Source organism: Parasteatoda tepidariorum, chromosome 11 (assembly GCF_982258835.1).
Source record: "Parasteatoda tepidariorum strain Cologne lab strain chromosome 11, Ptep-v5.0, whole genome shotgun sequence".
Classification (NCBI taxonomy): domain Eukaryota; kingdom Metazoa; phylum Arthropoda; class Arachnida; order Araneae; family Theridiidae; genus Parasteatoda; species Parasteatoda tepidariorum.
The window spans coordinates 98,596,947-98,616,662 of NC_141765.1; the positions used below are offsets into that span (position 1 = coordinate 98,596,947).

A 19,716-nucleotide genomic window follows, 5' to 3' on the forward strand; every position below is an offset into this window, starting at 1 on the left:
TCTCGCCGTGACTCCCTGCGTAGTAAATGGTGAATGGTGCACGTTAAATCTGTCGAGTCACAAGGTCCTCCATGCTCCGATAACAAACCATACCTCTGGATGTACAGATCCAGGAGTTTCCTTGTCTTCTGTATTGGGTTCAAAATGAAAAAGCTACGGAGTTGAACATCAGTATTCGTAAGCGCAAAGCTGGGACTGCTGTTTGACGACTGTTATAAAATAAAAAACAAACACATAGTTTATTCGCAATCATTAGAAATCAAAAGATCAGAATTTCATTAGAAAATCCATCAGATCTAATACTTTTCTCTAAACTAATTATGCGACGCAAACAATATTGCACTTTGACTTAAAATAACTCATTTTATGTTATATACGTTAGCTACGCTTAATGCTCGTTGTCGATAGCTAACACTCAGAAATGCTTTTCAGATAGTTTTACTATCTGAGTTTGCTCATTTCACCTGTCCTGAAATTAAAATAGCATTCTACTTGCCTAAAATTTCAGACTACAGTATTTAGAAACCAAAGTTCACATTGATAAAGCTTTTATTTTCGATTTTTTTCCATTATTCCTCTTCTTTTTTTTTTAAATTACCCTTAATTGCATGAATTTTTATTTTTTATAAATAATAGTTAAAATAAAACAGGAAATGGGTATAGCTAATGGCAAAAATGAATAAATAAAAAACATTGATGTACTGTACGTTTTCATGAACATTTACTCCCTTAATTCTAATAATCTATTGTGTACACGTTACAATTAAAGTAATCAACCAGGTAATTATTAATAATAACAGGTCAATTTTAATAATAACCGCTTTGACCTAACTTCATTAGTTATTATTAATAATAACCGGTTGATGTGATAAATTCGCTTAAACTATTCACTTTAACCGATTTATTTGGTTATTTATTATTAACATTGACCGGTTAGTATAAGAACAAGCGACTATTCATATTGATCGTAACACATATACTAACACAAGTGCTTATTGCAAAGCATGGCTTGCTGTAAGTGTAGTTCGTTTCGTGTATATGTGTAGTTCGTTTCGTTTATTTTGTTGGACGTCCGTCATGGTTCTGATGAACGCGTACGCTTCTGACTGACTACTTGGGTAAATCCCAAGGACTGACGGACTAAGAAAAATACTTGTAATACTTCTCTAAAGATCAACAAGCAAATACTTAAATTGAAGCAATCCCTCCTTCACCCCCTCAAAAAAAAACTAGCCTAATAAAGATATGAGCCCTGACAGTTAAAGAGAAGACAGTATATTTTCAACATGAAACTAATTCAACTTTTATTCCTTCTTAGTGATTTCTTACTTGAAATTTGTTCTATATTTAATCTAATGTATTCTTCTATATTTAATGTAATTTAATTCAGCAAATGCTTATTAGCATTTTGTTTTTGTTGACATTAAATTTGAAGTGGAATTTACCTCTATGAATCTCTAACATGCTGTTCAATTGTAAACGCTAAACACAATGAGGCTTTGAAGGCTGAACCGGTGTCTTTCGGGGCCTGCCTGGCCGAGCGGTATTAGCCGAAAGCAGCGTGGAGGTGGTGGATCCGAATCCCGCCATAACCCTGGATGTATTCTTTGTGATGTCCTTCTCTAAACTGTTCTATCTGTCCTACTTGACATGGGTTTATAAGCCTAAATTGAGAAAACAAGCCTGCAAATATATGTAATTTCAATAAAGCAATAAAACCGGTGACTTTCTTTGTCAATTATATATCCAAGTTGTCCCGCAGTGGGCTGATCGTTAAGACATGGTTCCGATCAGATCACCGAAGTTAAGCATCACTGGCTGCGGTCAGTGTGCGGGTGGGTGACCACTTGGATCAGTCTGCGCAGGGACCGAGGTTGTGCAGTAATGATCCTCGTTAAACTGTTCTACCGTAAAGTGCTCGACTTCGCCTGCAGGTCGTCGGGCTACCGAATCGGGGATGCCATCCCCTCTGCAGAGGAATCTAAATTGTGAAGGCATGTCTTCGGATCATCCTCAGGGATGTTTCCCAGACCGTACCCCATTGTGCAGCTCTAGTGCGACGTAAATGAACTACAACAGTATCTCCAAGTACTTTTTTTTGGTTCTTTATTTACGTTGCTCTTGAGCTGCACAATGGGGTACGGTCTGGGAAACATCCCTGAGGATGATCCAACACACACTTTTTTTGGTCAATGGCGGGCACTTGGATCTATTTCCGATGGGCCTCAGAAATGCGGGAATTGCTACTCTCTTATCGTTACCCAGTGAGCACCTATGGCTAAGCCACGGCGGTGGAGCAGCGTCGCCCACGTCATATAGCCACAAACCCGTTTATAGGGCTGGCTACAGTCACACAGAAGAAAGGACATAAAACACAGAGAGAAAGAAACATCCATGCCCTGAGCGGGATTCGAACCCGCAACTATCGGCTCCGCAGTCAGGCTCGCTAACTACTCGGCCACCTAGTCGCAGATGATCCAGACATATAACATTGCAATTTTTGATCCATTGCAAAGGTGACCACTCCCCTGCTTTGGAAGCATGAAGTCGAGCACTTTACTGTAGAACAGTTTAACGAGGACCGATACCGTGGTCCATGGTCCCTACGCAGGCTGATCAAAGTGGTCACTCACCCACTTACAGACCTCAGCCAGTAATGCTTGACTTCAGTGATCTGCTGGGAATCGTGTCTTAACGATCAGTCCACTGTGGAACCCAAGTTGCGACAGAGAATGCTGTTGGTTTAAATTGCTCATCACAAAGAACCTTAGTAATTACAAACTAATACCCTACAAGTTACGTAAAAAATAAAGTTATCTCTAAATTTTACAGTGCTTATGAAAGTTTGTCCTCTACAAAACACTTTTTCCGTGGAGTTTGCGGGTTCTATTCCAATCGTAACCATGTTGTATCTCACATTAGTTTTTCACGTCTACCTGCATTTTGGATAACTTTACTTTCGAAATTAGAGGCACATTACTTGTTCTTTGACTTAATTTAACAAGCCTGTTAATTTATGTATGATTGATTTTTCTTCGGTTATACTTTATTCCGTATTCAGATATTCAAATATTTGAGTCCTGCAGTGGATTGTTCGTAAAAATACGGTTCCCAGTAGAACGCCGAAGTCAAGCATCACTGACTGTTGTCAGTAAGCGGGTGGATGACCACTTTGATCAGTATTCGTAGGGGCCGAGGGTGCGCGGTATCGGTCCTCGTTAAACTGTTTTGTTGTACTGGTTATCGTGCCACCAAAGTGAGAGTGCCATTCTCTGGGTAGAGGATCAAAAATGTGATGGCATGACTTCGGATCATCCTCAGAGATGTTTCGAAGACCGTTGTTAATCACGCATGGTGGAGCTCTAGTGTGACGTAAATAATGTACTTACTTATCATATCATCAACTCAACTCAACTGTGGCAGAAATTAATCGTTATCGATATTAAGGGATATAAAATAAGAGGCACGACTGGTATCGAATGAGCTCTTTATGTCTCCGAACTGTGTGTAGTCTTGTGTGTTTATTCTCAATTTAAATACTAAGATGGATACCGTATGTGATTTTGTGTCGGATGTTTTCTCTGAAGGTTTGGTCCAAAGAAGCATTTTTGTCTTAAAGATTTTGAAGGAATAAATTTGTTACCGATGATAACCAATTTTCAGAAGGTTGTTTATAGATGACTTTTCTCTTTACGTTTTTTTAAAGTAAGTTTTTCTAATTTTTATACTTTTTGCATTTAAGTTTTTCGTGATTATTAGTGGTATGCTTGTAATTGTGTGTATCTATAATTTGTGATTGCTTTTTCAGAAAGATTAGTATTCCTGTTTTAATAATTGACCCTCTTGGGTAATTTTTAAAATATCTTGATTCGTATTTTCTGATCGGATATTAACTTGCTTAAAATAAAATGAACACATACTAAAAGTAATTTTTAAAGTTTTGTTTTCTCAAATATTGAATTTTCAAAGTTCCGTTATTGTTTAAAACTGAAAAGATATCCCCTCAATATTAAGAAATATCTTATATTTATACATTTGTGTAAGCATGTATGTATATTTTATACAATTGTATTAACACTCCATTTTAAAATGAGTTGCATTATTTTTTATACTCGAAAGATTTTTAATCCCATTAATTTGAAATTTTTAAGATTAATAGTTTAATAACGGTTTGTGTATGCCAACATCTAATTTAACTTCATAAGCTTGAGTTTGGTTAAAGAAAAACAAAATGTCTTCTGTATTGGAAGCACTGTTTGCAAACAAGCTTCTTGGTGCCTTTTGTCCCCTTCTGTTCTTTTCTTTGACCAGGTAACAGTTTAATTTCGTTATTCAGTAAAGTAGTTTGCTTGCTGCGGTTGAGCAAATGGCTTTAACTTTTAGACGGAAGTGTTTTGCGTCAAACTGTTGTCCAGTACACCAGCTAAAATGTAAAGATGTAATATTGAAAATGATTTTTTTTGAGAGTGTCAGTTTATAATTTGAAATCAAAATTAAATTCCGGGAATTAAACTAAAACGCTTAGCGTTCGATTCTCAGACAAACCATATTTAGATCAATAGAACTTAATATCAAATTTTATTTTGGTATTTTCCTAATTAAATATTCTTTAAGTCTTCACCAATTTTCGGATGCGTAATTGTTATCTCAATATTTGAGAATCTGTTGAAGTAAATGTGCTAGTTTCAAAATATAGTCTACGATTAAAATGCACTTTTACATAAATACATAAAAGTTTAAGCCAAACCTTAAAACAAATGATCCAATAAAATTTATGAGCAAAAATTTTATAAATTAGATATATCTCAATTTTTGTCTGCTATTATTAAAATTTACTAAAGTCTTAAACTTGTTTCATTGTAAAATTCAAGCGTGCAATGAAAAACAATTTATTGAATTCACATTCTTTAAAATTAGAAAACTATTTCAGGTATCTAGATGTCTGGAAACCAAAAACTAGAACATACAATTTGGCATATTTAGTGTTTTTTAAATAAAACACATGGTATTAATAAAATAACAGTTTTTAATAAATCCCGCCTCGTCAGTAATGTACTGTTATTTCAGAACAAATTTTAATATTTAAGGTAACGCATTCTGTTCCAAATCAAAATTTTTATCAGACAATTCAGAATCTGTCTGTAATTACCGCTTACATTATTTAAAACCCTTAAAGCTTAAGACTCGCTGTCACGTGACATAGCACAGCATTTTTTAAATTTTATTTTCCCCTTCCAGTCAACCTAAATAGAAAACATTTAATTGCACAGAATTTTTATTGTTAAATAACCCTTGTAAATCTTGGTATCTTTCCTCCCCTTCTGTTTTCCAGACCTTGGACCAGATAACACCGTTTAATTTCGTTATTCAGTTAAGTAGTTTGTTTGCAGTTGTGCAAATGATCTCAACTTTCAGCAATAAATTCAAATGAATGTCTCTTAATTGAAAGTAAATCAATACGAAATGCAGGATTGCTGTAAAATAAGGTTTTCCTTTAATTATTATTTTGTCGGAAAACTTCGTTCCTAATTCAATTGTGCAATTCCTGAGGTGAATAACTAATATATTTATTGAGAGATTCTAACTGTAGTAACTTTCTTTGAAATTTATGAAAATTAGAAAGTTGATCTCTTAGTATAGAAAACATTAAAGGGTTGCGCAACTTTCAGATTAAAAATCTCTCTTTATAGGGAGATTCTACTCTATTTTAATAGAGCATTTACCCCAAGGCATTAAAATCTGAAAACTATTTGTTAATTTCGGTTAAATATGTTAAATATCATCACACTGAAACATATAATCAGATTGTTGTATATAATTTACTGGATGTGTACTAAAGGTTTTGCAATCATTGTTGGCTAATTTTAATTTCATTTGTTTTTTCGTGATATTTAAATGCGTACAGCATTGCAAATTTGTAAAAGGTATTTCTAATCGGGAGGTTATAGCTTACTTCAAGTTTCCATCGCAGCCCAATTTAGCTAAGCTGCGAACACCAATATGGAATTGTGTTCGATAACTATCTGTATCAAGCCGTTTTTCAGGATTTCTGTAGTAAACTGATTTAAAATTCTGAGCAGTTAATGTCATTCGAAAATTTGGACTGAATTGAGAATTGTTTTAAAATGAACAAAAATATTAAGTCGTTAAATTCTTTCTTTTCAAAATTTGAGGCTTTAATTTAATGGCATAAATATGCTGCACCGAACTAATCTTAGAACTTATCATAAGTATAAAATTTTCAGCAGCAAACTTAAAAGCAATCCTAACTAAAACAAATCTAAATATTTTGTTTTCTAAAAGTTGAAAATTTCAAAAACTTATGTTCAATGTACTAGAACATTTGTTTAAAAGTTAGCGATCGCTTTTGCTTAGACACACCGGTATTGGCTATTGAAATCTTTGGTTTAAATTTTATAAGTTTAATTTTAATTCTTTTTTGGGGGAAAGTAATCTGCATATTCGTTTTATAAAAACCTTCACATTGAATTTCAGGATTTGATATAAATGTCTTTATAATTTTAAGCTAGTGATATGTTAATATTTTTGTATATGGAACAAATATGGAATTGTGTTCGATAACTATCTGTATCGAGCAATTTTTCATGATTTCTGTAGTATACTGATTTAAAATTCTAAACAGTTAATGTCATTCGAAAATTTGGACTAGAGTGAGAATAGTCTTAAAATGAACAAAAATATTAAGTCTTTAAATTCTTTCTTTTCAGAACTTGAGTTTAATATTAGTGATACATTAGTCATAAGTATGCAGTATTAAGCAGCAAATTTAAAATAATTAATTAAAATATTTCTATTTGTTTTAGTTAGGATTGTTCTTATGTTTTTTACAAATCGAAAATTTAAATATCTGATGTTCATTGTACTGGAACATTTGTTTAAAAGTTCACGATGGCTTTTGCTTAGGCGCATCGATATTGACCTAATTATAATCATTGGTTTAACTTTTATAATTAAAAGTTTAATTTTTTTAGGGGAAATTTACATATTTGGTTTATAAAAACTTTAATATTCAACTTCAGGTTTTGATATAAATGTCGCTATAATTTTGGGATAGTCATGTGTTATATTAAGTTAATGTTTTGTAGGGATCATATTTTGATTGGTCATTTAATCATACCAACAAGCCTCTCAGTGAAAGGTTAGTGCGAAATGTTTGATAAATGGTAAACTTACGAATACGAAGAGTCTGTAGCTTGAAAATGTCTGCAGATTTACGGTACGGTACATTATTTACGTTGCACTAGAGCTGCACAATGGACAATTAGCTACGGTCTGAGAAACATCCCTGAGGATGATCCGAAGACATGCAATCGCAATTTTGATCCTCTGCTGAGGGGATGACTCTCTTGCTTTGGTAGCCAGACGACCACCACGCGAAGTCTAGCACTTTACGGTAGAACAGCTGAACTGGAACCCATACCGCACATCCTCGGTCCCTACAAAGGCTTTTCAAAGTGGTCACCCACCCGCTTACTGACAGCAGCTAGTGATCCTTGACTTCGGTATTTCTACTGGAAACCGTGTTATTACGATCAAACCACTGCATGGGATTGGTCAAATTTTGCAAAGAAATGAAACATTACTTCATTAACTTTACTTCAGGTACAATTGTTTGTTTTCAACAAATGTTTTGTATGCCCAAAACGTTTAGAGTGGCCCTTGGGTATAAAACCAAGGACATCCACTCTACCACCAAGGCTACCAAAACCTAAACTAACAGCTACTGTATTTAATGGGCACAGGTTTTTTTGAGGAAAATATTCGGTCAAAAATTGTGTTATTCAAACAAAACTTACCTATAAGTTTTAGGTCATTTTAAATTTATGAAATTAAAAATATTACACTAAGTTATAATTAAACAATATATTTGCATTTAAGAAAAGGTAGATTTAAATTATTACCTGTTTTTTTTTTTTAGTGCGATACCTTTTCAGGGGGGTTAAAATAGTTTTGCCGTTGTTCTTACGACTCTGTGCGCACAGCATTATTAACACTAGAGAAACTGAAACTTAGTATATACCTATATTGTCCGAAAGCAGTCTGGTTATTCTTGCACAATGCAGTCATTTAATGTGTAAAGAAATTTGTTTTACAATTAATTTTTATTATTTCTATTCTATTTACAGTTGTATAACAAGTTATAAGTAAATATGAACAAGAAGAGAAAAATTATGTTGTACTAAAAGTTACAAAATTCTAAGAAATTGTGTGATCATTGTTTTTCTAATTGAAATTAAAAAGCAGTCAAAATGACTTCCTTGGGCAATTTAGATTAGTTAAATATTTGACTAATAAAACATAACCATATTAAACGGTTATATTTTAATTAAATTGTCTTTGTTGCAGAATCCAAGAAGCTACCGTGATTTCCTTGAAATTGATGTTTGATACTCTAACAGAGGAAGTAAATTATGCTAGTTTGAAAGAATATACCCTAGAGCAGAATATTGATTATTTACCTGGAAGTTTAGTGATTGGTAAGAATTATTTTGATCTGATCGAGTAATTGTTTAATAAAATTTATTTAATGTATTTAAACTCAAATACAGCATTTGATTAGTGTGTAAAATATTTTATAATTCAATCTCTAAACTATTTCAAAAATCAAATTACTCGGGTATCAAACTGGATAAAAAGGAGAAATTTCGACGAAAATTTTAATTTTTCATTAATGTTTGAACATGGTTTAATTGGCCAAAACATAACTTTTTGTCAGATTCTTAGAATTAAGTTATAGTAGTTTTTTCGTGTGCTGACAAATGGAGTCGGAAGTAGATTCTTAAAAACGAAACTTTATTTGTAACGTTTAGAGTATTTTAACCTTTCCATTTCATTAAATTATATTTTAGATTTATTCAGAGGACGAAAATGAATTTTATGAACGTTAAAGTACTCATTTTCTAAGCGTCTATATTAAGATTTTTTATCAGTTTATTATAGAATTTGAGATTATTTGTAGATTTGTATGTTGTCAATTATTTGCACTAAAAGCTAGGGTTTGAGTGAATTTCTTAGTGTATTTAAAATTTTTCTTGAAGATTCACTATTCCTAAATATTTTTTAAAGATTTCAGTTCAAAACACACGTAATTACACTAATCTAGAGAAATTATATTGAATTTTATGAATTATAATTTGTTGTCGAGGATTTAGTATGGCAAGGAAAATTTGGTTTTTGAACTAATTTGTTTTGAAATATACTTTTTAATTTTCGGATTCTTGCTAACAAATTAAATTTAGTCTTTGTAAAAATATGTTGAAACTAGTCTCATACCTTAAGGGAATTTTATTTTTATGAAAACTTGGCTTCCTCTAATTAGTTAAGAATGTTTTGGGGTTTCTCGTATATGTTACTAAGGGGAAGAGAGAGGGGTGTGGACTGGACAGTGTGTAAGCATCGTTGAGGTAAGCATCAATTTAAATAAGCTAGGTAAGTTTTTCAAATGTATTAATTTTTTAACTCGTTAGGACAGAAGTTAATTGCGTTAACATTGTTCCTTACGTTTAAAACTTATTTCACCTTTTTAGTTTCTTAGTGGGGGGGGTAGGATTTTAACGTCTACTGATTTAATCTGCTTATAACTATTGGGAGGCTAATGAATTCGGCCCAATGTCATTCACCAAATAATTTCAACTCTAATTACCTTTCGAATGCAATATTCCCCATGCATACATGAAAGCTGTTTCACTTACTTTCGTGGTGATTTTAAAATTTTTAGTAATTTAAAATTTCGACTGCACCGTTAGACTCGGGGATTTTAACTTTGTCTGCGTTTGTTAATAAATGCTTGTGTTTTACTCCAGTGATTTGGAAAGTACGCACATAGTGCAGAGGACTTGTGAGTAGGAATTGAATGTTTGTACTAATGTGATCATTATGGCCATTTCACAAAAATATCAATTTCAAAAGCTTACAAACGAAGGGGTTGAAACGAATCATTAGCTTGGTAAATGATTATAAAACTTGATTCGACGCACTGATATCGAACACTCTTACTAAAAGACTTGTCTAATTTTACCGTGAAAGTAAGGACATTTTTATTTTTTTAACTAGGCTTTGTACTGGATACCTCAACGACGTATAGTAACTCTTAAGGACCCTATTTGCCGAGATCTCCATTTCGGACCTAGTTGCCATAGGAAACATGTGTGCCAAGATGACCTCAATTACTGACTTAGTTGTCATGAGAACAATGTGTACAAAGATCAGCTTGATTACCGACCTAGTTACCATGATAAACATGTGTGCCAAAATGATTGACTTTTGTTGCCATGACCGAACTGAAGAGTTAAACCTACCTTATTTCCTCGACTCAAAAGGTTTATTTTTTATATTCTCTAATATGGAAATTCCACACTTGTATTATATGAATATTTAAATATAATTTTTTTAATAAGAATTAAGCTACATATAGTCTTTTGCGAAATCTAAATCCATATTTTCAATTCCGTGCATGCAATTTAAGAGTACTCAGTAATAAAGTAAATTTATTTCTAAGACTTTTCTTAAATATAATTAATGGAATTGATCTAAAGTTTATTATATCCAAAATTTTGTTCATGAATTATTTTAATAGTAAATTGTTTATCCATTAAATATCATAAATTAAATTTAAAGTCTTAGAGAATGTGCGTCGAATTTGCGGACACTAAGTATTTCATTTATCCTGCGAAGTGTATGTATACGTACACTTAAGTATCAAAACGTTTTAAGACAAGCTTATTGTTAGCTAGTGCTCTTAATAAATTATGACTTAATGTCTTAAAAATAAACCTAGAATATTTATGAGAATTAACTTTCAACGAATAAAAACTAATTTCGATTTATTTGTTTTTTCTTCAAACTGTTGTCCAGTACAAGAGCTAAAATGTAAAGTTGTAATTTTAAAAATTGATTCCTTAAGAGTGCCAGTTTAAATTTGAAATGAAAATTGAATTACGGCAATTAAACTAAAGTACTTGGCTTTCGATTCTCAAGCAGAACATATTTAAATTAAGAAAGCTTAATATAAAATTTTATTGTGGTATAATACTAATTATATTTTTTCAATAAATCTCCACCAAATTTTCAGATGCGTGATTGTTATCGCATTATTTGAGAATCAGTTGAAGTAAATATACTAATTTTAAAATGATATCTACGACTTAGAATACACGTTATATAAGAGTTTAGGCCAAACTTTAAAACAAATGATTTAATAAAATTTATATCTAATCTATAAAATTGATCGCTCAACTCTGTCGGCTATTAAAATATACTAAATAAACTCTTAAACTTACTTCAATGTAAAATTCAAGAGTACAGGGAAAAACCGGATTAGTTTATTGAATACACAATCTTTAAAATTAGAAAGTTGAAAAGTATTTGAGGTATCGAGATGCTTGGAAACCAAAGAACTAGAACATACAATATCGCATATTTAGGGTTACCTAAATAAAACGCACGGTATTAATAAAATACTTTTTAATAAATCCCGCCTCGTCAGTAGTGTACTGTTATTCAGCACAAATTTTAATATTTAAGGTAACACATTCTGTTCCAAATAAAAATTTTTAACGGACAATTCAGAATCTGTTTGTGTAATTACAGCTTACATTATTTAAAACACTTAAAGCTCACGACTAGCTATCACGTGTCATAGCACTACATTTTAACGTTTCTTTTCGCCTTATAGTGAACTTTAATAAAAACATTAAATGCTGTATATTTGACATGTTAATACTTCACAATTCAGTCTGTCGTCGTATTTTTATGTACGTATTTATAAATATAAATTCCTCTAATCAAAGAAATTAATAATTTGTCTAGCATTTATGTAGTATATATGGGCAATAACAATTATACGTATTCTATTAAATTAATGTACTCTATATCAAATAGAAGTCTAAGAACGAAACTGTTAAAAAAATTTTAAAAATAAAAAACTAAACAATAAAGTTACTGTTCAGAAGTATACGTTTCGGCAAAAAACATTTCGTAATTCGTAACTCTGGGGGGGGGGGGGAAACTGCTAGATTTTGGTAGAGCGGAAATTTTTTGAATAATTATCTATGTCTATAGTTAAAATCTGATGTTTTCTCACCTAATATTAATTGAGGAAGAAATTTGGTAGGAACAAATATTTCAAATTCGTCAGGTAATTCCTTAAGATAAACTGGAATTATATTTCTAATTAAATACGCTCGATATATTTTAATAAATAGATTTGTGGGTTTATACAAAACTAGTTTCGTTTTCAATCTTATTTCTCAGCAGAGTCTATTTTGTATAACGAAATTCTTTAAATAGATATGCCTCGATTTGCTTTTCCTCTAAATATTTATAGTGGTATTCATTCAGTGTTCAAAAGTAACTGTTCGATTAAAAGTTTCAACACTGAACAATATTTATTACGGATGATTTGGCCAATTTAGTTATGCCTAGCCAGCTATAAACACCGCGTGTGATAAAAGGGTGTTTTAAATTTTTGAAAAGCTTCAATGCTGAATCTATATCTAGTCGTAGTTGCAAAAAGTAAATAAATTTGGAAGATTAAAATTGAAATTTTGTTCCCTTTTTTTTAAATGTAATTATACCTGGATGAGCAAATTTAAAGCAGTTTAAGGAATTTCGTTATGCATTCATATTGTTCACTTCATTCATATTCACGTTCACGTCATTCATATTATTCATTCATCACGTTATTTCATTATTTCACTTAATTCTATCTAATTACTAACATACGACTAACTATAACATATATTTTAACCATAAAACATTAATTCATGGACTCTGCTGCTAAGTAAGTTTAAATAACGGGGCATAATTACGCAGTATAAGTTATTGAAGTTTTTCTTAATTACGAGATAGCATTTCGTATAACTGAAGTTGTGCAATAGTAAAATGACGCAGAAAATATGTAGATTTTTAAAAGAAAGTGTAAATTTTACTAAAATCCTGTCTTGTTTCAATGCATAAAATTTTTGAAATTTGTATAAATTAAACAAATTATTTGTAAACGGGACATTATTAGAGAAATCGACAGAGTTTTAAAAACATGTATCTATTTTAAATTGAGTGAAAATAGTACTTCTTAAACTAAAAACAAATTTAATCTGTAGACATTCTACAATAACTAGTGAATTTTACTAAGACTGAAATGCCTGTACCAGTTATTCTAAAGGAAACTGAAATTAAAAAAATACAAAAACTTATAAAAATTAAACTTGCCAGCTTTGTTATTGTAGGCCTCTCCTGTTAAACAAACCCTAAACAATAATCTGAATACCCTGAAACAGTCTCGTATGTTAGTTCGGGCATTTTTTAAATGTTCGTTATTTTAATACCAATAAGAGAGCAGAATATTGTCTACTTGTAATTATCCATCCTCTTTCACGTGATACTTCTGAATTGTTGAGGTTTCGCTAGATTTTTGAAGAATAAAACAAATCTTAACGTTCACGTTACCGTTTACTTGACGCAAATTTTATAACATTCATCGGAATTTTTTTAAAATTTGGTATTACATTAGGCAATACTTTGCAATTACAAGTGAGGTATTAAGTGATTTGGAGACTTGTGCGCAATTTAAGGTTGGTTGTAAAGTTTGATCAAACATAGAAACGTTTGTAAAAAGACTTATGGCTGAAATTTTTCCCGAAATTTTAATTCTTACGCAGAGTTATCACAAGCTATGAAATTTGCTTAGTGGATACAGGGCTCCAAATGTTAAATTCCTGAGCCTGACTGGCCTAGTTGAGTACATATCCAATGGAGAATTGACTTAAGCTACTCTAAAATTGGGAAAGTGGGTATTGATTGGAAAAAATAGTTTTCAAAGTAAGCATGGTGGAGCTTAATTGAAAAATAAATTAACAATCATTACAGAACAGAATCCCTTAATCTGATAAAAAAAAATAGTTTTCATAATTTCGAAAATAGGTACATAATTCATAACGTCCTTCGAGATCCAAATCAAATTTTAGAATTTACTTTATGACAAATTTAAAATAAAAGTTAGACAACAAAATTTGAACATTTTAATATTACATCAAAAGTCTAAATCTGTTCGAAAATGTGAAAGAATGTGCCAAGAGATTTATCCAACTTATCCGAATTTAAAAATTAACTATGTTAAAATATGTTAAGAAATAAAATAAATCTTTCAACGTGTATATGTTTCTAATAAAATGCAAAAGATATTTTGTATATGTGTATTTACCTACGTGTCTTAAACATTATAACCAGCGTATTTAGTAGAATTTTTAAATGTTAACTTAAGATTTCAAAAATCTGATTTTGATGCAGTGTAAAGTGAATATGTAATGAATCAAATTATTATATCAAAATCTCTCGGACGCATATTTTTTAAACTAAACTAGTTATTGCAAATAAATCGATTTGATAAAAAAAAAACTCATTTCTGTGCGAAAATGCTAAAAATATAGGTTCTTCGTCAGAGAAGGAAAGTTTCCGTTATAAACATGAATCGACAATTTGAAGAAAAAATCCACGAGGTAAAGTATAAACTAATTTTCAAAATCTATTCATTTTTAAATCCTTTTTACAGTAAAATTTTGAAAAATTTTCTTATTCTCGTGGTATGTTGATTATGCGTTTAATACTTCTATAATAATAAATGACACAGATAACAATAAGCTTGTCTAAGAGTTAAAACGTGTGTATTATATGAAATGCAGATTTGCAAATTCCTAAAATTTCATCTCAAAATTTTTATTCATTTACGTTTCAACCTAAGCTAAACATTGTTATAAGGCTAGAAATTTTTACACCAATTTAAAATTCAATCATGTTAGAACACCAGGGTTATATTTTACAAAATGTTACCTTTCGGAATCTGAACTGTTTTCAAGTCTAACTTTCTAAAAAGTAAAATTTATATGAAATTCTCATCTACTTTTAGGTATTAAACTTTAAAAAAATAGTACCACTTAACTCAACACAAACAAACATGGTAACGCCATTGTTAGTAGAGTGCCATAAAAAATTTGATACACCAAAATAAATCTTGAGATACTATATCGAAATTGCAACTGTATCATTTTTATAATTGCAGAGAACCAAATTTAAACCTGATAGCACGTAAATATTAAGACATCGATTATAAGACAGCTGAATTAAGTGCAGCCTATTAAGCGCGGTTTATAGTTGATGATATAGTAGGTCTACGCAATTTGGGGACATCGATCTGCAGCATAACTGTAAATCGGTATGTTCTAGACCAGAGCCCCTGAATTAGACAGGCTGACTTATCATTTATTTTTGGAGCAAAGAGCTAACATAAGCACATAACATAACTAATACTAACATAACGTTAACTTGCTAACTTGTTTGCTCCAATATTGCTTGATAGGTCAGCTCTGATAGTATAGGAGCCTTATTCTAGACTAGTGTGGAATATGACGTGAAAGTGGTAGACGGCCGCTCTGCTTTCTCGTCATGCTTCACACTCGTCTAGCGGTTTCGGAACTTCTCTATTCACACATGCACTCTTTAGTAGTGGATCAGTATCCTCGTGCTGTGAAGAGACCTTAAATCTTTAACGGAAGTATCTATTGATTAAAGAACATGAAACTAGTTAATTCTTAATATGTACTCAGTTTTTACTCTTAATATGATACTGCAATGACTTTTGCGAAAGCGAGAGTTCCCTGCTTTCTTCAATCGTTATATTGATCATATGTTCAACAAAAAATTAGATAAGTAGCACTAAGCCCTCGGGAGTTTAATAAACGCCAGCCGAAAGGGAAAAATTCCGTTCTTAAAAAAAGTCTAAATTTTTGGAAATATTTTTTTTTCTAACTATGCCATTTCTTGAAATTGGTAATTTAAAAGCTGGGAAAAATTTAAACTGATAACTTGGAACCTCAAGCGAAAGTAGTGTCTGTTTTATCTAAAAATGCAGTCTAGAAATTAAACTAAATGCGCAAATCTGCTTTTCATATATAAAAGTTTAAACATTTTTTTTAAATTTATCAAACTAATGGAATAGTTTTAGTTGAAGGAGAAAATTTGAAGTAAAATCTTTTAGTGTTAACTTTCTGATTTCTTTTGCGTAATATACTATTTAGAAATAAATAAAATTAATGTAAATTAAAAATTTAAATGTATATAGGTTAATTTTTGTGATGAATGATACATATTTTTGATTTGAGAATTTTCAATAGAGGATCATAAATATTTTTGACTCTGTATTGTGTAACTAAATAGCAAAGTTGCTGTTTTTTAACTCACTGCTCATTTCTTACTTAAAGTCCATGTCAATATAAATGTTTTGTTGTAAATGAGTAGGTTGTGTAAAATTTTTCTATTTATGAAAAATGTTCTGTAAATAGGACAAAAGCTTAATCTAGTTCATGTAAATTTTTAATGAGACTTCATTGTAAATGTTATTAGAGCTCCATGTAAATTAAGGAAAATGTTGTTACTCTCACTTACAAATTAGTTTTAAACATGTAATGTCCAGAGGCAGTCTTAAATAAAGATGTGTATTATAAAATGTTCTTTTGAATAAAAATATTTGATAGATAAAGTGGTTTTAATTTTTTATGTATATAAATTTTTGTTTATTTCTCACCGAAATAAGTTATTCAGTTTTAAATTACCCCTTTACAGATAATGAGGATACATTTATCGTGATTTTTATTTAAAATTCGCAATAAGGAATTATTAGGATGTTAGTTGGACTTTTCTGTAAATAATTGTGCTTTACGGATGGTTATTAAAGTGAATGTCGTCAGAACTAAATTACAGTTTAACATTAAGTCACTAGTTTTAAAAGAACTTGATGCATTTTTATACCAGTCAGTATCTGCTCTTTTTAAAAGGAATGTTTTTCCTAGTTAAAGTGGAGAATCTAATTCAAGCAAGTAGATATCGAAAGTAAAATTATCCTCTCCAACAAGAATGAAAGAGCTTTTTAACAGGTACGAAAATATTTTTAGAGTATTGTTTCCTAAATATCTGAGGAAAATTAAGTGTGGAGAATTATCCTAAATTTCTTAATATGGCTTACCTCTTCCGTAACCCGTTTAACCTCAAAAGTGTTAACTCTTTGACGCATTATTTTTATTAAATATTTTGTACTTTTCAATATATTGTATAAAAGTCAAAATAAAACAAAATATTTAGCTTATTTATTAGTTGTGCCATCTTCTATTTCATAACCATACCAGTTTTTTTTCCTGATAAATTAAAATTCTAACGCGGCTCACTTCTAAACAATTTACACTTATTTGCAGTTAATCAGATCGAAATAGTTATTCATCATAGAAATTTCATCAATTTACAAAATCAATAACCAAGTTTCTGACTATAAAAAAGAACCATTTGGATTATATATTTCAGTATAGATTTCAGATAATTCAACAGACTTTTAGTAACTATTAGATTGCTTTCATGATTAAATGTACCAAACATATTTTTACAAGTGTCAAAAATATGTGAAAGGGAAATTGTCTAATCTGCATCAAAGGTTAGCGAATTTTTATCATTATAGATTAGTAGGTTAACAGACTAAATTCCGTTATTTTATCTAATTCTTTTTATTCATTGAAAGCTCTTTTGTACTTAGTTACCAAAGTTAAAAAGTTTTGTATTTACTGGATAAACTACAAGTTTCTTAAGTTTTAAAGCATTTTTAAAACTTACGAATTCAAAAACTTCAAAACTTTTTTGTAAAATTCTGTGACTAGGTTCAATAGACCAAATTTAATTAACCTTGACAAATAGTTTCCAGTTTCTTCAGAATTTTCTAAATGCTGAAGAGCTGGGAAAAGACCTTTTCAAAATCATTAAATCTCAACCTTACTTTTCCATTATTGCACGAACGTAATATTCCATTCTCCAGATTGATAATCTCGACAGAGAAAATTTTCTTCTGGCGAAAGTGCGCATACTTCAGATGAAGTTTTCTCAACTGTTTTTCATCCTCATAATACAAGATGGTTTTATTACAACAGCAAATACTTTCCGTTGCGCCTGAGTTTTTTATTAGCTTTCAAAGTCTTTTATTATTCGAAAAAAGTCTGATCCATATAAAAGTACAAATTCCTTATTCAAATTCGCATTTCCTTAAAGCTATCAAAAAAATTCGCAAAATGTAACTGAAAATATCCTACCAATTTATACGAAGATGTTATGACTCTACACTTCTGCTACCAGAGCTTTAAATAACAGAAAATTCAATTTTTACATAGAAATATGTAGCGATGAAACTCCAAGACATTTGAGTTTAATTTATATTGATCATATTTAAAGAACACTTATTAGCTAATCTGATAAGGCAGGATAAAAAATGAAGACTCCAAAAATTTTTTAGAACAGAGCTGCTCCGTCCCTTGAAATTGGAGCATTGAATAGTACCTGTTACGTTAAACAAGTGGTTCCCAAACTTTTTTTTATCCCTTTTTATAGTCAAAACTTGCCCACGAATCCCCAGTGCATATATGAACGGCATAAAAATTACAAATTAAAAAAAAAACATTTTGTTGAAAAACTATTTATTGAAATCATTTATCTTTTATTACTATTCATTATCTTTTGTTTAAAATAAAATAAAAATTAAAGACTTGGATGAATGTGATGAGATTTGATTATGTCCGACTCAATGTTTGTGAGCACTAATTTCTTATCGTTTATACATTTATTTTTTTTATGATGAGGTTCCCTACGGCACTGAAACTAAGAGAACAATATTCTCTTCCCAAGTTTTGTTTATACAGAAAAAGTTTTGCAACAAGCGCAGTTTTACGATTTTAGTTTTGATTCAATTTAATTATTCATCTTGTAGTTTCAAATTACTTTCGCTAAGTTTGGCAAATGTACTGAAAATACATTCGCTGCAGCTTGTTTTAAGTTAACCAGAAAACCTTGGTATCTTCGTACCATTTCCGGAGCACCGTCAGTAGCTACAGAAATGATATTAGTCAAGGGTATATCTTTTAATTCAATCAATAGCGTTTCACCTTGCGTATAGCTTTCCAAACATTTAGCAAGTAACAATTCTTTGTAAAATTTTCATTCTTTTACAAATCTTACATAAGCTAAAAGTAAGAGCTTCGTTTCCTGGATAAGTAGATTCGTCAAGCTGTATAGAAATTCAGATATTTTGAAGTACTCGCGTAAAGAATTTTCTACGCACTGAGATATATTATCAATCTTTCTTTGTACATTATTATTATTCCGTGTAATTATTTTTACAATGTTAAAAGCTGGTTTGTGCAACCCGGTGAGTATTTCCTCACTTACATCTAGTAAAATAAGTTCTTCAATAGTGTGGAGGCTTTCCGAACTTTGCAATCATGTAATACAGGGATGGACAAACTTTTTTGGTCGAGGGCCAAAAATCGAGAAAAAAAATGTTTGGTGGGCCAATTAAAACTTTCAAAATTTTAAAAAAAGCGATATACAAGTTTTAATTTAAATATTTAGTGCGATGAATGAAATTGCGATTTCATTTTTAAAAGTTCCTTATATTAAGGTTCGAAGTGAGATGTGCTTATTTTAAGGAACAAGACTAAATGTTTTTCTGTTAGTCCACTTCTAAAATTATTTTTTCTAAGGTTCATAGTTGAAAACTCTTGTTCACATATATAAGATTAAGCAAACATAGCGCTGATTTTCTGGTCATGGAATATTAAATTTTGGAAACTAGCTTTTGGTAATGATTTGTAAAACTGTGGCATATTTAGAAAC

The 19,716-nt window shown here is 30.7% G+C and overlaps 1 long non-coding RNA gene across 1 annotated transcript; it reads left to right on the plus strand.

The window, feature by feature from the left end:
• The first annotated feature begins 3,481 nt into the window (after positions 1 to 3,481).
• On the plus strand, positions 3,482 to 10,778 carry LOC147801983 (uncharacterized). Its single transcript, XR_015430184.1, has 3 exons — positions 3,482 to 3,705; positions 8,368 to 8,498; positions 10,075 to 10,778. It is a non-coding gene; the product is annotated as an uncharacterized LOC147801983 (long non-coding RNA).
• The last annotated feature ends 8,938 nt before the right edge of the window (positions 10,779 to 19,716 follow it).